Below are 20,986 nucleotides of genomic sequence, written 5' to 3'. Positions count from 1 at the left end.
TTCCCAGTTGGTTTCATCCAAGAAAGAGCCAGAAGGGCTGACCTCAACTAATCGGGCTGCATAACCCTGAATCCTTGGGGTGGGGCAGTACTGAGCCAATGTGCCAGCTGTGCAATGAAAGCGAAGTTTCCAGCCTGAGAAGCAGGCCCTCAAGAAGATCTGCCAACTGACTGCCCTCCATTATAGCCAGCTGAGAAAATGTGGCAAGGCTGACGCAACCCGCTTACAACAAAATATTTCCCTTCAGAATAGGAGATTTTGCTACCAAACGCCAGCAGCTCCTCTCCCTCAGAGTGCTGTTTCTGTGTAGACTAGGGAAAGACACCATGGTCCCCAGGTGAGAACGGCTCTTTTCCCAGTTGGTTTCATCCAAGAAAGAGCCAGAAGGGCTGATCTCAACTAATCGGGCTGCATATCCTTGAACCTTGGAGTATGGCAGTCCTGAGCCAAAGTGCCAGCTAATGAATGAAAGCAAAGATTCCAGCCTGGGAAGCAGGGCCTCAAGTAAGTTTACCAACTGACTTTCCTCCATTATAGCCAGCTGAGAAAATGTGGCAAGGGTGTTGAAACCCGATTACAATGAAATGTTTTTCTTCAGAATAGGAAATTTTGCTACCAAAAGCCAGCAGCTCGTCTCCCTCAGAGTGCTGTTTCTGTGTAGACTAGGGAAAGACACCACGGTCCCCATTTTAGAAAGGCTCTTTTCCTACTTGGTTTCATCCATGGAAGACCCAGAAAGGCTGCTCTCAACTAACCGGGCTGCACATTTCTGAATCCTTGTGGTAGGGCAGTACTGAGCCAGTATGCCACGTAAGCAATGAAAGCAAAGTTTCCTTGCTACAGGAAAGCACACCGAGACCTCGTGTTTTCCCTATGAAATTGGCGTGGGCTTGAAGGGTGAGGCCTACTGACTGCCCTCCTTTATAGCCAGTTGAGGAAATGTAGCAAGGCTGATGCAACCCGCTTACAACGAAATGTTTCTCTTCAGAATAGGAGATTTTGCTACCAAAGGTCAGCAGATACTCTCCCTTAGAGTGCTGTTTCTGTGTAGACTACGGAAAGACACCATGGTCCCTAGGTGAGAACGGCTCTTTTCCCAGTTGGTTTCATCCATGAAAGAGCCAGAAGCGCTGATCTCAACTAATCGGGCTGCATATCCTTGAACCTTGGGGTAGGGCAGTCCTGAGCCAATGTACCAGCTCTGGAATGAAAGCAAAGTTCCATCATGGGAAGCAGGGCCTCAAGTAAGTCTTCCAACTGACTGCCCTCCATTACAGCCAGCTGAGAAAATGTGGCAAGGCTGACGCAAACCGCTTACAACGAAATGTTTCTCTTCAGAATAGGAGATTTTGCTACCAAAGTCCAGCAGCTCCTCTCCCTCAGAGTGCTGTCTCTGTGTAGACTAGGGAAAGACACCATGGTCCCCAGGTTAGAACGGCTCTTTTCCCAGTTGGTTTCATCCAAGAAAGAGCCAGAAGGGCTGATCTCAATTAATCGGGCTTCATATCCCTGAACCTTGGAGTGGGGCAGTCCTGAGCCAATGTGCCAGCTAATGAATGAAAGCAAAGATTCCAGCCTGGGAAGCAGGGACTCAAGTAAGTCTACCAACTGACTTTCCTCCATTATAGCCAGCTGAGAAAATGTGGCAAGGGTGTTGAAACCCGATTACAATGAAATGTTTCTCTTCAGAATAGGAAATTTTGCTACCAAACGCCAGCAGCTCGTCTCCCTCAGAGTGCTGTTTCTGTGTAGACAAGGGAAAGACACCATGGTCCCCAGGTTAGAAAGGCTCTTTTCCTAGTTGCTTTCATCCATGGAAGACCCAAAAACGCTGCTCTCAACTAATCGGACTGCACATTCCTGATATCTTGCAGTAGGGTAATTCTGAGCCAATATTCCACCAAAGGAATGAAAGCAAAGTTTCCTTGCTACAGGAAAGCACACCGAGACCTGGTGTTTTCTCTATGAAATTGGCATTGGCTTGAAGGGTGAGGCCTACTGACTGCCCTCCTTTATAGCCAGTTGAGGAAATGTACCAAGGCTGCGGCCACCCGCTTACAACGAAATGTTTCTCTTCAGAGTAGGAGATTTTGCTACCAAAAGCCAGCAGCTCCTCTCCGTCAGAGTGCTGTTTCTGTGTAGACGAGGGAAAGACACCATGGTCCCCAGGTGAGAACGGCTCTTTTCCCAGTTGGTTTCATCCATGAAAGAGCCAGAAGGGCTGATCTCAACTAATCGGGTTGAACATCCCTGAATCCTTGGGGTGGGGCAGTCCTGAGCCAATGTACCAGCTCTGGAATAAAAGCAAAGTTCCATCATGGGAAGCAGGGCCTCAAGTAAGTCTTCCAACTGACTGCCCTCCATTATAGCCAGCTGAGAAAATGTGGCAAGGCTGACACAACCCGCTTACAACAAAATGTTTCTGTTCAGAATAGGAGATTTTGCTACCAAATGCCAGCAGCTCCTCTCACTCAGAGTGCTGTTTCTGTGTAGACTAGGGAAAGATACCATGGTCCCCAGTTTAAAACGGCTCTTTTCCTAGTTGGTTTCATCCAAGAAAGAGCCAGAAAGGCTGATCTCAACTAATCGGGCTGCATATCCTTGAACCTTGGGGTAGGGCAGTCCTGAGCCAATGTGCCAGCTAATGAATGAAAGCACAGATTGCAGCCTGGGAAGCAGGGCCTCAAGTAAGTCTACCAACTGACTTTCCTCCAATATAGCCAGCTGAGAAAATGTGGCAAGTGTGTTGAAACCCGATTACAATGAAATGTTTTTCTTCAGAATAGGTGATTGCTTCAAAACGCCAGCAGCTCGTCTCCCTCAGAGTGCTGTTTCTGTGTAGACTAGGGAAAGACAACACGGTCCCCATTTTAGAAAGGCTCTTTTCCTACTTGGTTTCATCCATGGAAGACCCAGAAAGGCTGCTCTCAACTAATCGGGCTGCACTTTCCTGAATCGTTGGGGTAGAGTAGTTCTGAGCCAATATGCCACCTAAGGAAGGAAAGCAAAGTTTCCTTGCTACAGGAAGGCACACCGAGACCTGGTGTTTTCTCTATGAAATAGGCGTGGGTTTGAAGGGTGAGGCCGACTGACTGCCCTCCTTTATAGCCAGTTGAGAATATGTGGCAAGGCTGAGGCAACCCGCTTACAACGAAATATTACTCTTCAGAATAGGATATTTTGCTACCAAATGTTAGCATCCCGTCTCCATCAGAGTGCTGTTTCTGCGTAGACTAGGGAAAGACACCACGGTAGCCAGGTTAGAAAGGCTCTTTTCCTAGTTGCTTTCATCCATGGAAGACCCAGAAATGCTGCTCTCAACTAATCGGACTGCACATTCCTGATACCTTGCGGTAGGGTAGTTCTGAGCCGGTATGTCGCCTAAGTAATGAAAGCAAAGTTTCCTTGCTACAGGAAAGCACACCGAGACCTGGTGTTTTCTCTATGAAATTGGCGTGGGCTTGAAGGGTGAGGCCTAGTGACTGCCCTCCTTTATAGCCAGTTGAGGAAATGTACCAAGGGTGATGCAACCCGCTTACAACGAAATGTTTCTCTTCAGAGTAGGAGATTTTGCTACCAAAGGTCAGCAGCTCCTCTCCCTCAGAGTGCTGTTTCTGTGTAGACTAGGGAAAGACACCATGGTCCCCAGGTGAGAACGGCTCTTTGCCCAGTTGGTTTCATCCAAGAAAGAGCCAGAAGGGCTGACCTCAACTAATCGGGCTGCATATCCCTGAATCCTTGGGTTGGGGCAGTCCTGAGCCAATGTGCCAGCTCTGCAATGAAAGCGAAGTTTCCAGCCTGAGAAGCAGGCCCTCAAGAAGATCTGCCAACTGACTGCCCTCCATTATAGCCAGCTGAGAAAATGTGGCAAGGCTGACGCAACCCGCTTACAACAAAATGTTTCCCTTCAGAATAGGAGATTTTGCTACCAAACGCCAGCAGCTCCTCTCCCTCAGAGTGCTGTTTCTGTGTAGACTAGGGAAAGACACCATGGTCCCCAGGTGAGAACGGCTCTTTTCCCAGTTGGTTTCATCCAAGAAAGAGCCAGAAGGGCTGATCTCAACTAATCGGGCTGCATATCCTTGAACCTTGGTGTAGGGCAGTCCTGAGCCAATGTGCCAGCTAATGAATGAAAGCAAAGATTGCAGCCTGGGAAGCAGGGCCTCAAGTAAGTGTACCAAGTGACTTTCCTCCAATATAGCCAGCTGAGAAAATGTGGCAAGTGTGTTGAAACCCGATTACAATGAAATGTTTCTCTTCAGAATAGGTGATTTGCTTCAAAACGCCAGCAGCTCGTCTCCCTCAGAGTGCTGTTTCTGTGTACACTAGGGAAAGACAACACGGTCCCCATTTTAGAAAGGCTCTTTTCCTACTTGGTTTCATCCATGGAAGACCCAGAAAGGCTGCTCTCAACTAATCGGGCTGCACTTTCCTGAATCCTTGGGGTAGAGTAGTTCTGAGCCAATATGCCACCTAAGGAATGAAAGCAAAGTTTCCTTGCTACCGAAAGGCACACCGAGACCTGGTGTTTTCTCTATGAAATTGGCGTGGGCTTGAAGGGTGAGACCTACTGACTGTCCTCCTTTATAGCCAGTTGAGGAAATGTAGCAAGGCTGATGCAACCCGTATACAACGAAATGTTTCTCTTCAGAGTAGGAGATTTTGCTACCAAAGGCCAGCAGCTCCTCTCTCTCAGAGAGCTGTTTCTGGGTAGACAAGGGAAAGACACCATGTTCCCCAGGTGAGAACGGCTCTTTTCCCAGTTGGTTTCATCCATGAAAGAGCCAGAAGTGCTGCTCTCAACTAATCGGGCTGCACATTCCTGAATCCCTGTGGTAGGGCAGTTCTGAGCCAGTATGCCACCTAATCAATGAAAGCAAAGTTTCCTTGCTACAGGAAGGCACACCGAGACCTGGTGTTTTCTCTATGAAATTGGCGTGGGCTTGAAGGGTGAGTCCTAATGACTGCCCTCCTTTATAGCCAGTTGAGGAAATGTACCAAGGCTGCGGCCACCCGCTTACAACGAAATGTTTCTCTTCAGAGTAGGAGATTTTGCTACCAAAAGCCAGCAGCTCCTCTCCGTCAGAGTGCTGTTTCTGTGTAGACGAGGGAAAGACACCATGGTCCCCAGGTGAGAACGGCTCTTTTCCCAGTTGGTTTCATCCATGAAAGAGCCAGAAGGGCTGATCTCAACTAATCGGGTTGAACATCCCTGAATCCTTGGGGTGAGGCAGTCCTGAGCCAATGTACCAGCTCTGGAATAAAAGCAAAGTTCCATCATGGGAAGCAGGGCCTCAAGTAAGTCTTCCAACTGACTGCCCTCCATTATAGCCAGCTGAGAAAATGTGGCAAGGCTGACACAACCCGCTTACAACAAAATGTTTCTGTTCAGAATAGGAGATTTTGCTACCAAATGCCAGCAGCTCCTCTCACTCAGAGTGCTGTTTCTGTGTAGACTAGGGAAAGATACCATGGTCCCCAGTTTAAAACGGCTCTTTTCCTAGTTGGTTTCATCCAAGAAAGAGCCAGAAAGGCTGATCTCAACTAATCGGGCTGCATATCCTTGAACCTTGGGGTAGGGCAGTCCTGAGCCAATGTGCCAGCTAATGAATGAAAGCAAAGATTGCAGCCTGGGAAGCAGGGCCTCAAGTAAGTCTACCAACTGACTTTCCTCCAATATAGCCAGCTGAGAAAATGTGGCAAGTGTGTTGAAACCCGATTACAATGAAATGTTTTTCTTCAGAATAGGTGATTGCTTCAAAACGCCAGCAGCTCGTCTCCCTCAGAGTGCTGTTTCTGTGTAGACTAGGGAAAGACACCACGGTCCCCATTTTAGAAAGGCTCTTTTCCTACTTGGTTTCATCCATGGAAGACCCAGAAAGGCTGCTCTCAACTAATCGGGCTGCACTTTCCTGAATCGTTGGGGTAGAGTAGTTCTGAGCCAATATGCCACCTAAGGAAGGAAAGCAAAGTTTCCTTGCTACAGGAAGGCACACCGAGACCTGGTGTTTTCTCTATGAAATAGGCGTGGGTTTGAAGGGTGAGGCCGACTGACTGCCCTCCTTTATAGCCAGTTGAGAATATGTGGCAAGGCTGAGGCAACCCGCTTACAACGAAATATTACTCTTCAGAATAGGATATTTTGCTACCAAATGTTAGCATCCCGTCTCCATCAGAGTGCTGTTTCTGCGTAGACTAGGGAAAGACACCACGGTAGCCAGGTTAGAAAGGCTCTTTTCCTAGTTGCTTTCATCCATGGAAGACCCAGAAATGCTGCTCTCAACTAATCGGACTGCACATTCCTGATACCTTGCGGTAGGGTAGTTCTGAGCCGGTATGTCGCCTAAGTAATGAAAGCAAAGTTTCCTTGCTACAGGAAAGCACACCGAGACCTGGTGTTTTCTCTATGAAATTGGCGTGGGCTTGAAGGGTGAGGCCTAGTGACTGCCCTCCTTTATAGCCAGTTGAGGAAATGTACCAAGGGTGATGCAACCCGCTTACAACGAAATGTTTCTCTTCAGAGTAGGAGATTTTGCTACCAAAGGTCAGCAGCTCCTCTCCCTCAGAGTGCTGTTTCTGTGTAGACTAGGGAAAGACACCATGGTCCCCAGGTGAGAACGGCTCTTTGCCCAGTTGGTTTCATCCAAGAAAGAGCCAGAAGGGCTGACCTCAACTAATCGGGCTGCATATCCCTGAATCCTTGGGTTGGGGCAGTCCTGAGCCAATGTGCCAGCTCTGCAATGAAAGCGAAGTTTCCAGCCTGAGAAGCAGGCCCTCAAGAAGATCTGCCAACTGACTGCCCTCCATTATAGCCAGCTGAGAAAATGTGGCAAGGCTGATGCAACCCGCTTACAACAAAATGTTTCCCTTCAGAATAGGAGATTTTGCTACCAAACGCCAGCAGCTCCTCTCCCTCAGAGTGCTGTTTCTGTGTAGACTAGGGAAAGTCACCATGGTCCCCAGGTGAGAACGGCTCTTTTCCCAGTTGGTTTCATCCAAGAAAGAGCCAGAAGGGCTGATCTCAACTAATCGGGCTGCATATCCTTGAACCTTGGTGTAGGGCAGTCCTGAGCCAATGTGCCAGCTAATGAATGAAAGCAAAGATTGCAGCCTGGGAAGCAGGGCCTCAAGTAAGTCTACCAACTGACTTTCCTCCAATATAGCCAGCTGAGAAAATGTGGCAAGTGTGTTGAAACCCGATTACAATGAAATGTTTCTCTTCAGAATAGGTGATTTGCTTCAAAACGCCAGCAGCTCGTCTCCCTCAGAGTGCTGTTTCTGTGTAGACTAGGGAAAGACACCACGGTCCCCATTTTAGAAAGGCTCTTTTCCTACTTGGTTTCATCCATGGAAGACCCAGAAAGGCTGCTCTCAACTAATCGGGCTGCACTTTCCTGAATCCTTGGGGTAGAGTAGTTCTGAGCCAATATGCCACCTAAGGAATGAAAGCAAAGTTTCCTTGCTACCGAAAGGCACACCGAGACCTGGTGTTTTCTCTATGAAATTGGCGTGGGCTTGAAGGGTGAGACCTACTGACTGTCCTCCTTTATAGCCAGTTGAGGAAATGTAGCAAGGCTGATGCAACCCGTTAAAACGAAATGTTTCTCTTCAGAGTAGGAGATTTTGCTACCAAAGGCCAGCAGCTCCTCTCTCTCAGAGAGCTGTTTCTGGGTAGACAAGGGAAAGACACCCTGTTCCCCAGGTGAGAACGGCTCTTTTCCCAGTTGGTTTCATCCATGAAAGAGCCAGAAGTGCTGCTCTCAACTAATCGGGCTGCACATTCCTGAATCCCTGTGGTAGGGCAGTTCTGAGCCAGTATGCCACCTAATCAATGAAAGCAAAGTTTCCTTGCTACAGGAAGGCACACCGAGACCTGGTGTTTTCTCTATGAAATTGGCGTGGGCTTGAAGGGTGAGTCCTAATGACTGCCCTCCTTTATAGCCAGTTGAGGAAATGTAGCAAGGCTGATGCAACCAGCTTACAACGAAATATTTCTCTTCAGAATTGGAGATTTTGCTACCAAAGGCCAGCAGATCCTCTCCCTCAGAGTGCTGTTTCTGTGTAGACTAGGGAAAGACACCGTGGTCCCCAGGTTAGAACGGCTCTTTTCCCAGTTGGTTTCATCCAAGAAAGAGCCAGAAGGGCTGATCTCAACTAATCGGGCTGCATATCCTTGAACCTTGGGGTAGGGCAGTCCTGAGCCAATGTGCCAGCTAATGAATGAAAGCAAAGATTGCAGCCTGGGAAGCAGGGCCTCAAGTAAGTCTACCAACTGACTTTTCTCCAATATAGCCAGCTGAGAAAATGTGGCAAGTGTGTTGAAACCCGATTACAATGAAATGTTTCTCTTCAGAAAAGGTGATTTGTTTCAAAACGCCAGCAGCTCGTCTCCCTCAGAGTGCTGTTTCTGTGTAGACTAGGGAAAGACACCACAGTCCCCAGGTTAGAAAGGCTCTTTTCCTAGTTGCTTTCATCCATGGAAGACCCAGAAACGCTGCTCTCTACTAATCGGACTGCACATTCCTGATACCTTGCGGTAGGGTAGTTCTGAGCCAGTATGTCACCTAAGGAATGAAAGCAAAGTTTCCTTGCTACAGGAAAGCACACCGAGACCTGGTGTTTTCTCTATGAAATTGGCGTGGGCTTGAAGGGTGAGTCCTACTGACTGCCCTCCTTTATAGCCAGTTGAGGAAATGTAGCAAGGCTGATGCAACCAGCTTACAACGAAATATTTCTCTTCAGAATTGGAGATTTTGCTACCAAAGGCCAGCAGCTCCTCTCCCTCAGAGTGTTGTTTCTGTGTAGACTAGGGAAAGACACCATGGTCCCTAGGTGAGAACGGCTCTTTTCCCACTTGGTTTCATCAATGAAAGAGCCAGAAGCGCTGATCTCAACTAATCGGGTTGAACATCCCTGAATCCTTGGGGTGGGGCAGTCCTGAGCCAATGTACCAGCTCTGGAATGAAAGCAAAGTTCCATCATGGGAAGCAGGGCCTCAAGTAAGTCTTCCAACTGACTGCCCTCCATTACAGCCAGCTGAGAAAATGTGGCAAGCCTGACGCAAACCGCTTACAACGAAATGTTTCTCTTCAGAGTAGGAGATTTTGCTACCAAAGGCCAGCAGCTCCTCTCCCTCAGAGTGCTGTTTCTGTGTAGACTAGGGAAAGACACCATGGTCCCCAGGTGAGAACGGCTCTTTTCCCAGTTGGTTTCATCCAAGAAAGAGCCAGAAGGGCTGACCTCAACTAATCGGGCTGCATATCCCTGAATCCTTGGGGTGGGGCAGTCCTGAGCCAATGTGCCAGCTCTGCAATGAAAGCGAAGTTTCCAGCCTGAGAAGCAGGCCCTCAAGAAGATCTGCCAACTGACTGCCCTCCACTATAGCCAGCTGAGAAAATGTGGCAAGGCTGACACAACCCGCTTACAACAAAATGTTTCCCTTCAGAATAGGAGATTTTGCTACCAAACGCCAGCAGCTCCTCTCCCTCAGAGTGCTGTTTCTGTGTAGACTAGGGAAAGATACCATGGTCCCCAGTTTAAAACGGCTCTTTTCCCAGTTGGTTTCATCCAAGAAAGAGCCAGAAGGGCTGATCTCAACTAATCGGGCTGCATATCCTTGAACCTTGGTGTAGGGCAGTCCTGAGCCAATGTGCCAGCTAATGAATGAAAGCAAAGATTGCAGCCTGGGAAGCAGGGCCTCAAGTAAGTGTACCAAGTGACTTTCCTCCAATATAGCCAGCTGAGAAAATGTGGCAAGTGTGTTGAAACCCGATTACAATGAAATGTTTCTCTTCAGAATAGGTGATTTGCTTCAAAACGCCAGCAGCTCGTCTCCCTCAGAGTGCTGTTTCTGTTTAGACTAGGGAAAGACACCACGGTCCCCATTTTAGAAAGGCTCTTTTCCTACTTGGTTTCATCCATGGAAGACCCAGAAAGGCTGCTCTCAACTAATCGGGCTGCACTTTCCTGAATCCTTGGGGTAGAGTAGTTCTGAGCCAATATGCCACCTAAGGAATGAAAGCAAAGTTTCCTTGCTACCGGAAGGCACACCGAGACCTGGTATTTTCTCTATGAAATAGGCGTGGGTTTGAAGGGTGAGGCTGACTGACTGCCCTCCTTTATAGCCAGTTGAGAAAATGTGGCAAGGCTGAGGCAACCCGCTTACAACGAAATATTAATATACAGAATAGGATATTTTGCTACCAAATGTTAGCATCCCGTCTCCATCAGAGTGCTGTTTCTGCGTAGACTAGGGAAAGACACCACGGTAGCCAGGTTAGAAAGGCTCTTTTCCTAGTTGCTTTCATCCATGGAAGACCCAGAAATGCTGCTCTCAACTAATCGGACTGCACATTCCTGATACCTTGCGGTAGGGTAGTTCTGAGCCGGTATGTCGCCTAAGTAATGAAAGCAAAGTTTCCTTGCTACAGGAAAGCACACCGAGACCTGGTGTTTTCTCTATGAAATTGGCGTGGGCTTGAAGGGTGAGGCCTAGTGACTGCCCTCCTTTATAGCCAGTTGAGGAAATGTACCAAGGGTGATGCAACCCGCTTACAACGAAATGTTTCTCTTCAGAGTAGGAGATTTTGCTACCAAAGGTCAGCAGCTCCTCTCCCTCAGAGTGCTGTTTCTGTGTAGACTAGGGAAAGACACCATGGTCCCCAGGTGAGAACGGCTCTTTGCCCAGTTGGTTTCATCCAAGAAAGAGCCAGAAGGGCTGACCTCAACTAATCGGGCTGCATATCCCTGAATCCTTGGGTTGGGGCAGTCCTGAGCCAATGTGCCAGCTCTGCAATGAAAGCGAAGTTTCCAGCCAGAGAAGCAGGCCCTCAAGAAGATCTGCCAACTGACTGCCCTCCATTATAGCCAGCTGAGAAAATGTGGCAAGGCTGACGCAACCCGCTTACAACAAAATGTTTCCCTTCAGAATAGGAGATTTTGCTACCAAACGCCAGCAGCTCCTCTCCCTCAGAGTGCTGTTTCTGTGTAGACTAGGGAAAGACACCATGGTCCCCAGGTGAGAACGGCTCTTTTCCCAGTTGGTTTCATCCAAGAAAGAGCCAGAAGGGCTGATCTCAACTAATCGGGCTGCATATCCTTGAACCTTGGTGTAGGGCAGTCCTGAGCCAATGTGCCAGCTAATGAATGAAAGCAAAGATTGCAGCCTGGGAAGCAGGGCCTCAAGTAAGTCTACCAACTGACTTTCGTCCAATATAGCCAGCTGAGAAAATGTGGCAAGTGTGTTGAAACCCGATTACAATGAAATGTTTCTCTTCAGAATAGGTGATTTGCTTCAAAACGCCAGCAGCTCGTCTCCCTCAGAGTGCTGTTTCTGTGTAGACTAGGGAAAGACAACACGGTCCCCATTTTAGAAAGGCTCTTTCCTACTTGGTTTCATCCATGGAAGACCCAGAAAGGCTGCTCTCAACTAATCGGGCTGCACTTTCCTGAATCCTTGGGGTAGAGTAGTTCTGAGCCAATATGCCACCTAAGGAATGAAAGCAAAGTTTCCTTGCTACCGAAAGGCACACCGAGACCTGGTGTTTTCTCTATGAAATTGGCGTGGGCTTGAAGGGTGAGACCTACTGACTGTCCTCCTTTATAGCCAGTTGAGGAAATGTAGCAAGGCTGATGCAACCCGTATACAACGAAATGTTTCTCTTCAGAGTAGGAGATTTTGCTACCAAAGGCCAGCAGCTCCTCTCTCTCAGAGAGCTGTTTCTGGGTAGACAAGGGAAAGACACCATGTTCCCCAGATGAGAACGGCTCTTTTCCCAGTTGGTTTCATCCATGAAAGAGACAGAAGTGCTGCTCTCAACTAATCGGGCTGCACATTCCTGAATCCCTGTGGTAGGGCAGTTCTGAGCCAGTATGCCACCTAATCAATGAAAGCAAAGTTTCCTTGCTACAGGAAGGCACACCGAGACCTGGTGTTTTCTCTATGAAATTGGCGTGGGCTTGAAGGGTGAGGCCTAGTGACTGCCCTCCTTTATAGCCAGTTGAGGAAATGTACCAAGGCTGCGGCCACCCGCTTACAACGAAATGTTTCTCTTCAGAGTAGGAGATTTTGCTACCAAAAGCCAGCAGCTCCTCTCCGTCAGAGTGCTGTTTCTGTGTAGACGAGGGAAAGACACCATGGTCCCCAGGTGAGAACGGCTCTTTTCCCAGTTGGTTTCATCCATGAAAGAGCCAGAAGGGCTGATCTCAACTAATCGGGTTGAACATCCCTGAATCCTTGGGGTGGGGCAGTCCTGAGCCAATGTACCAGCTCTGGAATAAAAGCAAAGTTCCATCATGGGAAGCAGGGCCTCAAGTAAGTCTTCCAACTGACTGCCCTCCATTATAGCCAGCTGAGAAAATGTGGCAAGGCTGACACAACCCGCTTACAACAAAATGTTTCTGTTCAGAATAGGAGATTTTGCTACCAAATGCCAGCAGCTCCTCTCACTCAGAGTGCTGTTTCTGTGTAGACTAGGGAAAGATACCATGGTCCCCATTTTAAAACGGCTCTTTTCCTAGTTGGTTTCATCCAAGAAAGAGCCAGAAAGGCTGATCTCAACTAATCGGGCTGCATATCCTTGAACCTTGGGGTAGGGCAGTCCTGAGCCAATGTGCCAGCTAATGAATGAAAGCAAAGATTGCAGCCTGGGAAGCAGGGCCTCAAGTAAGTCTACCAACTGACTTTCCTCCAATATAGCCAGCTGAGAAAATGTGGCAAGTGTGTTGAAACCCGATTACAATGAAATGTTTTTCTTCAGAATAGGTGATTGCTTCAAAACGCCAGCAGCTCGTCTCCCTCAGAGTGCTGTTTCTGTGTAGACTAGGGAAAGACACCACGGTCCCCATTTTAGAAAGGCTCTTTTCCTACTTGGTTTCATCCATGGAAGACCCAGAAAGGCTGCTCTCAACTAATCGGGCTGCACTTTCCTGAATCGTTGGGGTAGAGTAGTTCTGAGCCAATATGCCACCTAAGGAAGGAAAGCAAAGTTTCCTTGCTACAGGAAGGCACACCGAGACCTGGTGTTTTCTCTATGAAATAGGCGTGGGTTTGAAGGGTGAGGCCGACTGACTGCCCTCCTTTATAGCCAGTTGAGAATATGTGGCAAGGCTGAGGCAACCCGCTTACAACGAAATATTACTCTTCAGAATAGGATATTTTGCTACCAAATGTTAGCATCCCGTCTCCATCAGAGTGCTGTTTCTGCGTAGACTAGGGAAAGACACCACGGTAGCCAGGTTAGAAAGGCTCTTTTCCTAGTTGCTTTCATCCATGGAAGACCCAGAAATGCTGCTCTCAACTAATCGGACTGCACATTCCTGATACCTTGCGGTAGGGTAGTTCTGAGCCGGTATGTCGCCTAAGTAATGAAAGCAAAGTTTCCTTGCTACAGGAAAGCACACCGAGACCTGGTGTTTTCTCTATGAAATTGGCGTGGGCTTGAAGGGTGAGGCCTAGTGACTGCCCTCCTTTATAGCCAGTTGAGGAAATGTACCAAGGGTGATGCAACCCGCTTACAACGAAATGTTTCTCTTCAGAGTAGGAGATTTTGCTACCAAAGGTCAGCAGCTCCTCTCCCTCAGAGTGCTGTTTCTGTGTAGACTAGGGAAAGACACCATGGTCCCCAGGTGAGAACGGCTCTTTGCCCAGTTGGTTTCATCCAAGAAAGAGCCAGAAGGGCTGACCTCAACTAATCGGGCTGCATATCCCTGAATCCTTGGGTTGGGGCAGTCCTGAGCCAATGTGCCAGCTCTGCAATGAAAGCGAAGTTTCCAGCCTGAGAAGCAGGCCCTCAAGAAGATCTGCCAACTGACTGCCCTCCATTATAGCCAGCTGAGAAAATGTGGCAAGGCTGACGCAACCCGCTTACAACAAAATGTTTCCCTTCAGAATAGGAGATTTTGCTACCAAACGCCAGCAGCTCCTCTCCCTCAGAGTGCTGTTTCTGTGTAGACTAGGGAAAGACACCATGGTCCCCAGGTGAGAACGGCTCTTTTCCCAGTTGGTTTCATCCAAGAAAGAGCCAGAAGGGCTGATCTCAACTAATCGGGCTGCATATCCTTGAACCTTGGTGTAGGGCAGTCCTGAGCCAATGTGCCAGCTAATGAATGAAAGCAAAGATTGCAGCCTGGGAAGCAGGGCCTCAAGTAAGTCTACCAACTGACTTTCCTCCAATATAGCCAGCTGAGAAAATGTGGCAAGTGTGTTGAAACCCGATTACAATGAAATGTTTCTCTTCAGAATAGGTGATTTGCTTCAAAACGCCAGCAGCTCGTCTCCCTCAGAGTGCTGTTTCTGTGTAGACTAGGGAAAGACACCACGGTCCCCATTTTAGAAAGGCTCTTTTCCTACTTGGTTTCATCCATGGAAGACCCAGAAAGGCTGCTCTCAACTAATCGGGCTGCACTTTCCTGAATCCTTGGGGTAGAGTAGTTCTGAGCCAATATGCCACCTAAGGAATGAAAGCAAAGTTTCCTTGCTACCGAAAGGCACACCGAGACCTGGTGTTTTCTCTATGAAATTGGCGTGGGCTTGAAGGGTGAGACCTACTGACTGTCCTCCTTTATAGCCAGTTGAGGAAATGTAGCAAGGCTGATGCAACCCGTTTACAACGAAATGTTTCTCTTCAGAGTAGGAGATTTTGCTACCAAAGGCCAGCAGCTCCTCTCTCTCAGAGAGCTGTTTCTGGGTAGACAAGGGAAAGACACCCTGTTCCCCAGGTGAGAACGGCTCTTTTCCCAGTTGGTTTCATCCATGAAAGAGCCAGAAGTGCTGCTCTCAACTAATCGGGCTGCACATTCCTGAATCCCTGTGGTAGGGCAGTTCTGAGCCAGTATGCCACCTAATCAATGAAAGCAAAGTTTCCTTGCTACAGGAAGGCACACCGAGACCTGGTGTTTTCTCTATGAAATTGGCGTGGGCTTGAAGGGTGAGTCCTAATGACTGCCCTCCTTTATAGCCAGTTGAGGAAATGTAGCAAGGCTGATGCAACCAGCTTACAACGAAATATTTCTCTTCAGAATTGGAGATTTTGCTACCAAAGGCCAGCAGCTCCTCTCCCTCAGAGTGCTGTTTCTGTGTAGACTAGGGAAAGACACCGTGGTCCCCAGGTTAGAACGGCTCTTTTCCCAGTTGGTTTCATCCAAGAAAGAGCCAGAAGGGCTGATCTCAACTAATCGGGCTGCATATCCTTGAACCTTGGGGTAGGGCAGTCCTGAGCCAATGTGCCAGCTAATGAATGAAAGCAAAGATTGCAGCCTGGGAAGCAGGGCCTCAAGTAAGTCTACCAACTGACTTTTCTCCAATATAGCCAGCTGAGAAAATGTGGCAAGTGTGTTGAAACCCGATTACAATGAAATGTTTCTCTTCAGAAAAGGTGATTTGTTTCAAAACGCCAGCAGCTCGTCTCCCTCAGAGTGCTGTTTCTGTGTAGACTAGGGAAAGACACCACAGTCCCCAGGTTAGAAAGGCTCTTTTCCTAGTTGCTTTCATCCATGGAAGACCCAGAAACGCTGCTCTCAACTAATCGGACTGCACATTCCTGATACCTTGCGGTAGGGTAGTTCTGAGCCAGTATGTCACCTAAGGAATGAAAGCAAAGTTTCCTTGCTACAGGAAAGCACACCGAGACCTGGTGTTTTCTCTATGAAATTGGCGTGGGCTTGAAGGGTGAGTCCTACTGACTGCCCTCCTTTATAGCCAGTTGAGGAAATGTAGCAAGGCTGATGCAACCAGCTTACAACGAAATATTTCTCTTCAGAATTGGAGATTTTGCTACCAAAGGCCAGCAGCTCCTCTCCCTCAGAGTGTTGTTTCTGTGTAGACTAGGGAAAGACACCATGGTCCCTAGGTGAGAACGGCTCTTTTCCCACTTGGTTTCATCAATGAAAGAGCCAGAAGCGCTGATCTCAACTAATCGGGTTGAACATCCCTGAATCCTTGGGGTGGGGCAGTCCTGAGCCAATGTACCAGCTCTGGAATGAAAGCAAAGTTCCATCATGGGAAGCAGGGCCTCAAGTAAGTCTTCCAACTGACTGCCCTCCATTACAGCCAGCTGAGAAAATGTGGCAAGCCTGACGCAAACCGCTTACAACGAAATGTTTCTCTTCAGAGTAGGAGATTTTGCTACCAAAGGCCAGCAGCTCCTCTCCCTCAGAGTGCTGTTTCTGTGTAGACTAGGGAAAGACACCATGGTCCCCAGGTGAGAACGGCTCTTTTCCCAGTTGGTTTCATCCAAGAAAGAGCCAGAAGGGCTGACCTCAACTAATCGGGCTGCATATCCCTGAATCCTTGGGGTGGGGCAGTCCTGAGCCAATGTGCCAGCTCTGCAATGAAAGCGAAGTTTCCAGCCTGAGAAGCAGGCCCTCAAGAAGATCTGCCAACTGACTGCCCTCCACTATAGCCAGCTGAGAAAATGTGGCAAGGCTGACGCAACCCGCTTACAACAAAATGTTTCCCTTCAGAATAGGAGATTTTGCTACCAAACGCCAGCAGCTCCTCTCCCTCAGAGTGCTGTTTCTGTGTAGACTAGGGAAAGATACCATGGTCCCCAGTTTAAAACGGCTCTTTTCCCAGTTGGTTTCATCCAAGAAAGAGCCAGAAGGGCTGATCTCAACTAATCGGGCTGCATATCCTTGAACCTTGGTGTAGGGCAGTCCTGAGCCAATGTGCCAGCTAATGAATGAAAGCAAAGATTGCAGCCTGGGAAGCAGGGCCTCAAGTAAGTGTACCAAGTGACTTTCCTCCAATATAGCCAGCTGAGAAAATGTGGCAAGTGTGTTGAAACCCGATTACAATGAAATGTTTCTCTTCAGAATAGGTGATTTGCTTCAAAACGCCAGCAGCTCGTCTCCCTCAGAGTGCTGTTTCTGTTTAGACTAGGGAAAGACACCACGGTCCCCATTTTAGAAAGGCTCTTTTCCTACTTGGTTTCATCCATGGAAGACCCAGAAAGGCTGCTCTCAACTAATCGGGCTGCACTTTCCTGAATCCTTGGGGTAGAGTAGTTCTGAGCCAATATGCCACCTAAGGAATGAAAGCAAAGTTTCCTTGCTACCGGAAGGCACACCGAGACCTGGTATTTTCTCTATGAAATAGGCGTGGGTTTGAAGGGTGAGGCTGACTGACTGCCCTCCTTTATAGCCAGTTGAGAAAATGTGGCAAGGCTGAGGCAACCCGCTTACAACGAAATATTAATATACAGAATAGGATATTTTGCTACCAAATGTTAGCATCCCGTCTCCATCAGAGTGCTGTTTCTGCGTAGACTAGGGAAAGACACCACGGTAGCCAGGTTAGAAAGGCTCTTTTCCTAGTTGCTTTCATCCATGGAAGACCCAGAAATGCTGCTCTCAACTAATCGGACTGCACATTCCTGATACCTTGCGGTAGGGTAGTTCTGAGCCGGTATGTCGCCTAAGTAATGAAAGCAAAGTTTCCTTGCTACAGGAAAGCACACCGAGACCTGGTGTTTTCTCTATGAAATTGGCGTGGGCTTGAAGGGTGAGGCCTAGTGACTGCCCTCCTTTATAGCCAGTTGAGGAAATGTACCAAGGGTGATGCAACCCGCTTACAACGAAATGTTTCTCTTCAGAGTAGGAGATTTTGCTACCAAAGGTCAGCAGCTCCTCTCCCTCAGAGTGCTGTTTCTGTGTAGACTAGGGAAAGACACCATGGTCCCCAGGTGAGAACGGCTCTTTGCCCAGTTGGTTTCATCCAAGAAAGAGCCAGAAGGGCTGACCTCAACTAATCGGGCTGCATATCCCTGAATCCTTGGGTTGGGGCAGTCCTGAGCCAATGTGCCAGCTCTGCAATGAAAGCGAAGTTTCCAGCCTGAGAAGCAGGCCCTCAAGAAGATCTGCCAACTGACTGCCCTCCATTATAGCCAGCTGAGAAAATGTGGCAAGGCTGACGCAACCCGCTTACAACAAAATGTTTCCCTTCAGAATAGGAGATTTTGCTACCAAACGCCAGCAGCTCCTCTCCCTCAGAGTGCTGTTTCTGTGTAGACTAGGGAAAGACACCATGGTCCCCAGGTGAGAACGGCTCTTTTCCCAGTTGGTTTCATCCAAGAAAGAGCCAGAAGGGCTGATCTCAACTAATCGGGCTGCATATCCTTGAACCTTGGTGTAGGGCAGTCCTGAGCCAATGTGCCAGCTAATGAATGAAAGCAAAGATTGCAGCCTGGGAAGCAGGGCCTCAAGTAAGTCTACCAACTGACTTTCCTCCAATATAGCCAGCTGAGAAAATGTGGCAAGTGTGTTGAAACCCGATTACAATGAAATGTTTCTCTTCAGAATAGGTGATTTGCTTCAAAACGCCAGCAGCTCGTCTCCCTCAGAGTGCTGTTTCTGTGTAGACTAGGGAAAGACAACACGGTCCCCATTTTAGAAAGGCTCTTTTCCTACTTGGTTTCATCCATGGAAGACCCAGAAAGGCTGCTCTCAACTAATCGGGCTGCACTTTCCTGAATCCTTGGGGTAGAGTATTTCTGAGCCAATATGCCACCTAAGGAATGAAAGCAAAGTTTCCTTGCTACCGAAAGGCACACCGAGACCTGGTGTTTTCTCTATGAAATTGGCGTGGGCTTGAAGGGTGAGACCTACTGACTGTCCTCCTTTATAGCCAGTTGAGGAAATGTAGCAAGGCTGATGCAACCCGTATACAACGAAATGTTTCTCTTCAGAGTAGGAGATTTTGCTACCAAAGGCCAGCAGCTCCTCTCTCTCAGAGAGCTGTTTCTGGGTAGACAAGGGAAAGACACCATGTTCCCCAGGTGAGAACGGCTCTTTTCCCAGTTGGTTTCATCCATGAAAGAGCCAGAAGTGCTGCTCTCAACTAATCGGGCTGCACATTCCTGAATCCCTGTGGTAGGGCAGTTCTGAGCCAGTATGCCACCTAATCAATGAAAGCAAAGTTTCCTTGCTACAGGAAGGCACACCGAGACCTGGTGTTTTCTCTATGAAATTGGCGTGGGCTTGAAGGGTGAGTCCTAATGACTGCCCTCCTTTATAGCCAGTTGAGGAAATGTAGCAAGGCTGATGCAACCAGCTTACAACGAAATATTTCTCTTCAGAATTGGAGATTTTGCTACCAAAGGCCAGCAGCTCCTCTCCCTCAGAGTGTTGTTTCTGTGTAGACTTGGGAAAGACACCATGGTCCCTAGGTGAGAACGGCTCTTTTCCCACTTGGTTTCATCAATGAAAGAGCCAGAAGCGCTGATCTCAACTAATCAGGTTGAACATCCCTGAATCCTTGCGGTGGGGCAGTCCTGAGCCAATGTACCCGCTCTGGAATGAAAGCAAAGTTCCATCATGGGAAGCAGGGCCTCAAGTAAGTCTTCCAACTGACTGCCCTCCATTACAGCCAGCTGAGAAAATGTGGCAAGGCTGACGCAACACGCTTACAACGAAATGTTTCTCTTCAGAATAGGAGATTTTGCTACCAAAGTCCAGCAGCTCCTCTCCCTCAGAGTGCTGTTTCTGTGTAGACTAGGGAAAGACACCATGGTCCCCAGGTTAGAACGGCTCTTTTCCCAGTTGGTTTCATCCAAGAAAGAGCCAGAAGGGCTGATCTCAATTAATCGGGCTTCATATCCCTGAACCTTGGAGTGGGGCAGTCCTGAGCCAATGTGCCAGCTAATGAATGAAAGCAAAGATTCCAGCCTGGGAAGCAGGGCCTCAAGTAAGTCTACCAACTGACTTTCCTCCATTATAGCCAGCTGAGAAAATGTGGCAAGGGTGTTGAAACCCGATTACAATGAAATGTTTCTCTTCAGAATAGGAAATTTTGCTACCAAACGCCAGCAGCTCGTCTCCCTCAGAGTGCTGTTTCTGTGTAGACAAGGGAAAGACACCATGGTCCCCAGGTTAGAAAGGCTCTTTTCCTAGTTGCTTTCATCCATGGAAGACCCAAAAACGCTGCTCTCAACTAATCGGACTGCACATTCCTGATATCTTGCAGTAGGGTAATTCTGAGCCAATATTCCACCAAAGGAATGAAAGCAAAGTTTCCTTGCTACAGGAAAGCACACCGAGACCTGGTGTTTTCTCTATGAAATTGGCATTGGCTTGAAGGGTGAGGCCTACTGACTGCCCTCCTTTATAGCCAGTTGAGGAAATGTACCAAGGCTGCGGCCACCCGCTTACAACGAAATGTTTCTCTTCAGAGTAGGAGATTTTGCTACCAAAAGCCAGCAGCTCCTCTCCGTCAGAGTGCTGTTTCTGTGTAGACGAGGGAAAGACACCATGGTCCCCAGGTGAGAACGGCTCTTTTCCCAGTTGGTTTCATCCATGAAAGAGCCAGAAGGGCTGATCTCAACTAATCGGGTTGAACATCCCTGAATCCTTGGGGTGGGGCAGTCCTGAGCCAATGTACCAGCTCTGGAATAAAAGCAAAGTTCCATCATGGGAAGCAGGGCCTCAAGTAAGTCTTCCAACTGACTGCCCTCCATTATAGCCAGCTGAGAAAATGTGGCAAGGCTGACACAACCCGCTTACAACAAAATGTTTCTGTTCAGAATAGGAGATTTTGCTACCAAATGCCAGCAGCTCCTCTTACTCAGAGTGCTGTTTCTGTGTAGACTAGGGAAAGATACCATGGTCCCCAGTTTAAAACGGCTCTTTTCCTAGTTGGTTTCATCCAAGAAAGAGCCAGAAAGGCTGATCTCAACTAATCGGGCTGCATATCCTTGAACCTTGGGGTAGGGCAGTCCTGAGCCAATGTGCCAGCTAATGAATGAAAGCAAAGATTGCAGCCTGGGAAGCAGGGCCTCAAGTAAGTCTACCAACTGACTTTCCTCCAATATAGCCAGCTGAGAAAATGTGGCAAGTGTGTTGAAACCCGATTACAATGAAATGTTTTTCTTCAGAATAGGTGATTGCTTCAAAACGCCAGCAGCTCGTCTCCCTCAGAGTGCTGTTTCTGTGTAGACTAGGGAAAGACACCACGGTCCCCATTTTAGAAAGGCTCTTTTCCTACTTGGTTTCA

This window comes from Eschrichtius robustus, chromosome 20, assembly GCF_028021215.1.
Source record: "Eschrichtius robustus isolate mEscRob2 chromosome 20, mEscRob2.pri, whole genome shotgun sequence".
NCBI lineage: Eukaryota > Metazoa > Chordata > Mammalia > Artiodactyla > Eschrichtiidae > Eschrichtius > Eschrichtius robustus.
The sequence above is the reverse complement of the archived record's forward strand: the minus strand, read 5'-3'. Positions refer to the sequence as shown.